Genomic DNA, 7133 nt, shown 5'->3' with positions numbered 1-7133 from the left:
CAAACAGTTACAGTGCACGCCAGTCTCTGGGGGGTCATAGACAATAAAAGGTTCCAGTGTGGTTCCACAGCACATGAAGAAACCTTGGTTTGAGCTGGATGACAGTGCTTCACTACTTTTATTGTAGCTACTTAGGAAGCTGAGATTGGAGGCATGAGGCTTTTGGCCTTGGCAGAAAAGCCTGTAAGACTCTTGTCTCCAATTAACTATCAAAAACAAAATGCCAGATGTGGATGTGTGTCTCAAGCCATAGACTACTACTCTTGAGTAAAAATGCTCAGAGACAACACCTACTCACCAAGTTAGAGACCCAGGAGTGACACAAAGAATGGAAAGAGAGAAAGAGGAGGGAAGGACAGAGGGAGGAAAAGAGAAAAGGAAGGAAGAAGGGAGAACATGCAAGTCTTGGCTTGGAGTCCCTGGATCAAGGTAGCCAACCATTCACAATCTCTGTGGGGACAGTTTCAGAGCCTAAAGCCAGTATGTAGGACCAAGCCACTGACACCTTACAACTTCATGACATCCAGGAACTGTGTGATCACCGACTGCAGAGGGAATCAGCCTTGGGCTCAGGGTGGGTCACCAGGTTTGAACCATACCTGGCCCCAATGAGTTTATTTTCTGGTCAGATAAGAAGAAAGTGTTTAAGGGCTAGGGAGGTATTGGTGTGAGGGAGTGTCAAGGGGGGAGGCAAGGTTTGAGCAGGAAGATGAAGAGGGAGGATGATCCCAGGTCAGGTGTGTCAGGACATTGGAGTCATTATCTTACCTGACAACCTAGACTACCAGTGATAGAGCCTTTGATCCAGACACACTGCTATTAAAAGTCCTGGCTGTCATTCACTGCAGGATGCCTGTGCAGTACATCCTTGGGAACTGGGACTTCCCAGGGCTGAATCTGAAGATGACTCCCCGGTGTTCATTGCTCCACCTGAGGCAGAGGTAAGCATGCCACTCTCACAGGACAGCCTGGGAATGAGGGCAGGAGTTGGGACCCATGTCACCCCGAGACTTCATCGAGAGGGTGCTAGGGCCCCATGAATGCCATTCTCAGAGGCAGAATTGGGTCTCTTTGCTGGCTCAGCCTTTAGTTTAGATGGAAGATCTGGGATTCAGATAGGGCCACCTGAAGGTGGGACAGGGCTGGGTAGAGGCTGGTGGGACAACCAGAGGCACTGGGATCTGAGCAGTGTTGTTTCTTTGATAATATTCACAAAAGAGGAACATTCCTGGGATAGATCAGCCCTTTTCACCTTCCTAAGAGGGACCTAGAGACCCCCAGTCTCCATCCCTTGACCAAGAAACCCTTTTATTCCCATATCATGTGGTTGGATAACTAGACCTCACCTCACTGCCCAGTGTTGAGGCAGGACAGTGAGAGATCCTGCTTCTTTGATAAAGTCAGGGGATCCTCAGTATGAGATTGTACTTGAATGTCCTAACTTGATGCATGGTCAGTCCCATCTAAGACTGCCATGATGTAGGAAACAGAATCTAGAGAATCAGAGCTGGATGGGGTCTTTCTGGGAGGCTTGAGTATTATGTGTTAGCTTTAAGCTCCTGTGTGCCCAACTGCTTCCCTTTCTTGGGTGGGTCTTTGCTAGAAAAAGCTTGAAACTAGGGTGTGGGCCTTGTCTTTGATGCTCAAAGCTAGCACTCTACCATTTGAACCACAGCTCCACTTCCGCTTTTTGGGGTGTTTAAGTGGAGATAAAGAGTTCTCATGGACTAAGGGTGGCATCCAACTACAGTCCTCAAATCTCAGTCTCCTGAGGGGATAGGATGACTAGCATGGAAAAGTATCTTTGACCGTGTGCCAGTAACAATTGGCTGTCATCCTAGATACTCAGGAGCTGAGATCTGATGATTATGGTTCAAAGCCAGCCTGGGCAGGAAAGACACTGAGACTCTTATCTCCAACAAACCACCAGAAAACCGGAAGGGGTGCTGTGTCTCTCGCCTTGAGCTGAAGAGCTCAGGGACAGCACTCAGGCCCAGAGTTCAAGCCCCACAACGACACAAAAAAAGAAAGTAAAACATGTTTGCCTGCAAAGATTTGGAGGTGTGCGTGTGTGGGTGCTGTGATTGAAAGACCTGGTCCTGGCCCCACTGTACAGACATTTCTAAGAATTCCCCAAGTTTGCCCCAGTTTGAAACCATAGTAGGATGGGTGGTGCCTTACCAAGAACTCAAGAGGATGAGGCCTGTGGCAGGCAGGCAGTGGGCGGATGGGTGCAGGGGTGGGATTGTTGTGTCTGTATTTTCTCCACTGAAGGATGGATTTGGATGCTGGTTGTCAAAATCTGAATTCAAGGGTTGCAAGAAGTTTGTGGCCTGATGAATTGGGTTTCCTCTGGGTATATGAAGGTGGCTGAAGCCAGGTGTCACCGGTGCTCACAACTGTCACCTAGCTACTCATAAAACTGTAAATACCAAGGTTCAAAGCCAGCTAGGGAAGGAAAGTCTGTAATACTGATAACCACTGAACTATCAGAAAACTGGAAGTGGTGCTGTTGCTCAAGTGTTAGAGTGCTCATCTTCAGCTGAAGAGCTGAGGGACAGCATCCTGACCCCGAGTTCAAACCCCATGATCAACAATAAACAAAGTGGTGGCCTGAGTTTTCCACATAGTAGTGTGTACGGTAGGAAATTCCATGCTGGGTTATGAGACATTACAGATATGAGAGAGGATCAATGTTGTGTCTATCGTTAGTCTGAGTATGATAGTGCTGTCTTCTCACAGGACGGATGTGATCCTAATGGAGGGAGTTCATGGTTATCTTCTCAGGAACTGCTGAGACCTTGGAATGTCCGCGTGTGTGTGTGTGTGTGTGTGTGTGTGTGTGTGTGTGTGTGTGTGTGTGTGTGTGTGTGTGTGTGCTCGCGCGCGTGAGTGTGCGCATGCGCCTGTAATTTTCCCTCATCTTTCTCTATCCCCTTCCTAGGTACCTGTCTGCCTCTTTCTGACCTCAGATGGTGTCCCACCTCCACACCCACCTTGTCAGTCCTAGGGTTTGAATTCATGGCCTGGACGCTATCCCTAAGTTTTATGCTCAAAGCTAGCATTCTACTACTAGAACCACACCTCTAGTTTTAGGGTGCTTAATTAGCGAAGAGTCTCATATAGACTTTCCTGTCTGCACTGGATTACAGTTATGATCCTGAGATCTCAGCCTTCTGAGTAGCTAAGATTACAGGGGTGAGCCACCAGCAGCTGCCCTCTACCTCCAACCTATAACCTCAGCCCTCCGCTGAGTCCCAGACGAGTATGTCGTACCAAGCTCACATTTCTTTTGCCAGTGTTGGGGCTTGAACTCATGGTCTGGACATGTTCCTGAGCTGCATTTGCTCAAGGCTACATTCTATCAGTTAAGCCACAGTGCCACTTATGGCTTTTTCTGTTTATGTGGTACTGAGAAATCAAACCCAGGGCTAGGTTTGTTAGGTAAGCACGCTATCACTAAGCCTCATTGGAAGCCCAAGGCTCATTTCAAACAGGTGCTATGAGTGTGGGACTTATTTGCATACATTTTTCCTCACAGAAATCACTGGCGATGACCTCCATCATAAAGGGGTGTTGGATCGTTTTCTGCATCTATGAGATAATCATGTGGTTCTTATCCTTGCTCCTGTTGATGTGATGAATTATATTAATTGATTTACGTATATTGAACCAGTTCGGAATCCCTGAAATGAATCCTGTTTGATCATGGTGTATGATTTTTTGGATAAATTGTTGAAGTCGATAGGCCAGACTTTTGTTGAGAAGTTTTGAATCAATGTTCATCAAATAAATGGGTCTATAGTTCTCTTTCTTTGATGAGTCCCTGCCTGGTTTTGGGATGAGGGTTATGATGGCTTCATAGAATGTGTTTGGTAGTGAGCTTGCTCTTTCAATTTCATTGAAGAGTTAGAGGTGTGAGCTCTGTTTTGAAAGCCTTGTAGAAATCCGCTGTAAAACCATGTGGTCCTGGATTTTTCTTAGATGAAAGGTCTCATATTGCTGTTTGTATTTCAATGTTTGATATGGGCCTGTTAAGCTGGTTTAACTCATCTTGGTTTAGTTTTGGCATGGCAATATTTGCTAAGAAAAGGTCCATTTCTGCCAAGTTGTCAAACTTATTAGCATAAAGTTTTCAGAAGTATTCCCTTATAATATTCTGAATCTTGGTGGTTTCTCTGGTAATGTTTCCATTCTCTCTGAGTTTATTTATTTGGGTGTGTTCTTTTCTTTTTTTGATAAGATTTGCTAAGGGTCTGTCAATTTTGTTAATTTTTTCGAAGAACCAACTCTTTGTTTTGTTGATTCTTTCTACAGTTTTTTTTGGATTCTAATTCATTTAGTCCTGATTTAATTTTAAATATTTCTTTCCGGCTACTGGATTGGGGTTTATCATGCTGCTCTATTTCAAGGAGGTTCAGATGTCTTATTAAATTGTTGGTTTCAGATCTGTCCAATTTCTTGATGTACGAATTCATAGCTATAAACTTATCCCTGAGAACTGCCTTTGCTGTGTCCCAGAGGAGCTGATAATGTGTGTGCTCATTTTTGTTGAATAGCATGAACATTTGAATTTCCTTTCTAATCTCTTCCATGACCCACTGATGATTCAGCAGTGTGTTGTTTAGCCTCCATGTGTTACCAGACTTTTTTGGTGACTTTTGGTGTTGAGTTCTAATTTTATTCCCTTGTGATCAGAGAGAATGCAAGGTATAACTTCAATGTTTCTGAATTTGGACAAGTTTGCTTTGTGGCCTAAAATGTGGTCTATTTTTGAAAATGTTCCATGTGCTGCTGAGAAAAACATGTACTCTGATGCTGCTGGGTGAGAAATTTGGTAGATGTCTGTTAAATCTAGTTGATCTATACAGTTGTTTAGATCTGAGGTTTCTCTGTTGAGTTTTTGCCGAGTTGATCCATCTAGTGGGGAGAGTGGTGTGTTAAAATCCCACAATTAATGCCTTTGGATGAACGTGGGATTTGAGGGAAAGTAGTGTTTCTTGGATAAATTTTGGTGCTCTGTTGTTTGGCGAATAGATATTTAGAATTGTAATATCCTCCTGAAGGAGAGATCCCTTAATTAGTATGTAGCGACCTTCTTTATCTCTTCTCACGAATTTTAATTTGACGTCTGTTTTATCTGATATCAGGATTGCCACTCCCGCCTGTTTATGGGGGCCGTTTGCTTGGTACATTTTGTTCCAGCCTTTAACATTGAATATGTGTTTATCTTAATGGGCAAGATGTGACTCTTGAAGGCCGCAGATAGAAGGATCTTGCTTTTTAATCGAACTAGACAATCTATGTATCTTTTTTTTTTAATTTTATTTTATTTTATTTGAGAACGTACTGTACAGAGGGGTTACAATTACATTGGCAGGATAATGCATATATTTCTTACCAAGCATTGTAGCCTCCTCCTTTGTTTACCCTTCACCTCCCTTCCCAGCCTCTCCCCTCCCCCCCACCCAATCATACCCCCCTCCCCCCCCCCACACCGACATTGTAAAGCTTGCTTTGACATGACATTTTGTAATTCTCCTTGTTACAACAGGTCCACCTGAATCCTTAAACGGCTTGTTTGTCCCCATCTCCTCCACATGTTATACTGACATCAAATAAAGTGAAAGCGGGGGTTACACTGTGGGGGAGGGACATACAAAGCAACAAAGAAATAATCTTATAAATGCGTTAGAAACACATGCATGAAAGAAACGAAAACATTAAAATACATATTTAAGGGTTCGTTTTCCTAACATCACATTATCTGATCTTTTCCGCTTGACTCATACCTATACTAGATATTGCAAATAAGGAATTGGAGAATTAAGTCCGTTAATGTTGAGAGATAGGTCTGAGAGATATTTGGGAGTTCCTGCCATGTTATCCACCTTCATGGGGGCTGTGAAAACTGGGTTATTCCTATGGTTCTTAGATTCTCAGTTTGGGAGCAGTTTCTTGGACTTTATTGTGGTCTTGTTGGTTTTCTATGTGTAGGACATCTTAATGTATATTTTGTTGGGCGGGTTTGGTGGGGATATATTGTTTCAATTTTTCTTTCCTATGGAAGGTTGTTATTTGACCTTCAGTTATGAGGGAGATTTTAGCTGGGCACAGTATTCTTGGTTGATATTTGTTTGTTTTTAGGGCATGCCATACATCATTCCAGACTCTTCTTGCTTTGATTGTCTCTGCTGAGAAATCTCAGGTGATTCTAATTGTTTTCCCTTTATAGGTGATTAATCTTTAATCCTTGACAATTTTAAGGATTTTTCCTTGGTCTGAATTGATCCTGTGTGGATTATAATGTGAGGGTGGGATGTTCTATTCTTGTCTGGTCTATTTGGAGTTCTAAATGCTTCTTGTATCTGAATAAGCCTATCTTTTTGCATCTTTGGGAAGTTCCCTGCTAAGATCCTGTTAAACAAACTGCCTAGACTGTTAACTTCTGTATCTAATTGCTCCTCTACACCTATTATCCTTAGATTAGGACTTCTGATGGTAATGGTACCCCCAAGTGTTGGATAGATCTATCATATTTCTTGGACTTGTATTGGAAGGTTGTATATTCTTTATCAATAATATCTAAGCTGTCTTCAATCCCTGAGATTCAATCTTCTGCATGGTCTAACCTGCTGTGAAGACTTTATACACTGTTTTTTATTTCTTTTCTTTCTAATTGGTCAACTTTGTTGGCTTCAAATTCTTTGTTGAAGCTTTGTTTTAGATCTTGTATGAACTTCTTTAGTTCCTTAATTTGATGTTCAGTGTTTATTATCAAATAACTTAGCTGATTGGTTATGGTTTCCTTGGTCTCTACTTCCTTCTGTTTGGTTCCATTCAGCATTCCATTTGTGGTCTCCCTGAGTTCTTTCAGCTCTTTGTTAATTGATTCCATGAATTCTTTTAGTGATCTTTGTGTATTCTAATCCTGCTCTCTTAATTCCTGTATTACTCTTTGCTTAGCTTCCACACGTTCATGCCATTACTGTAGTTCCCTTTGAGTGTTCTCAAGCAGCTCACACAAATCCTGTATCAGTTTTTGAGTAGCTTCCGCACGTTCATGATATTCCTGTATAAACCTTTGGATTGCCTCCTCTCTTTCTCTATGATGCTCATACAGATTCCTTTGT

The sequence above is a fragment of the Dipodomys merriami genome, unplaced genomic scaffold (genome assembly GCF_024711535.1).
Source record: "Dipodomys merriami isolate MVZ:Mamm:240054 unplaced genomic scaffold, mDipMer1.0.p SCAF_284, whole genome shotgun sequence".
Taxonomy (NCBI): Eukaryota; Metazoa; Chordata; class Mammalia; order Rodentia; family Heteromyidae; genus Dipodomys; species Dipodomys merriami.
Note: the sequence above shows the minus strand (reverse complement) of the source record.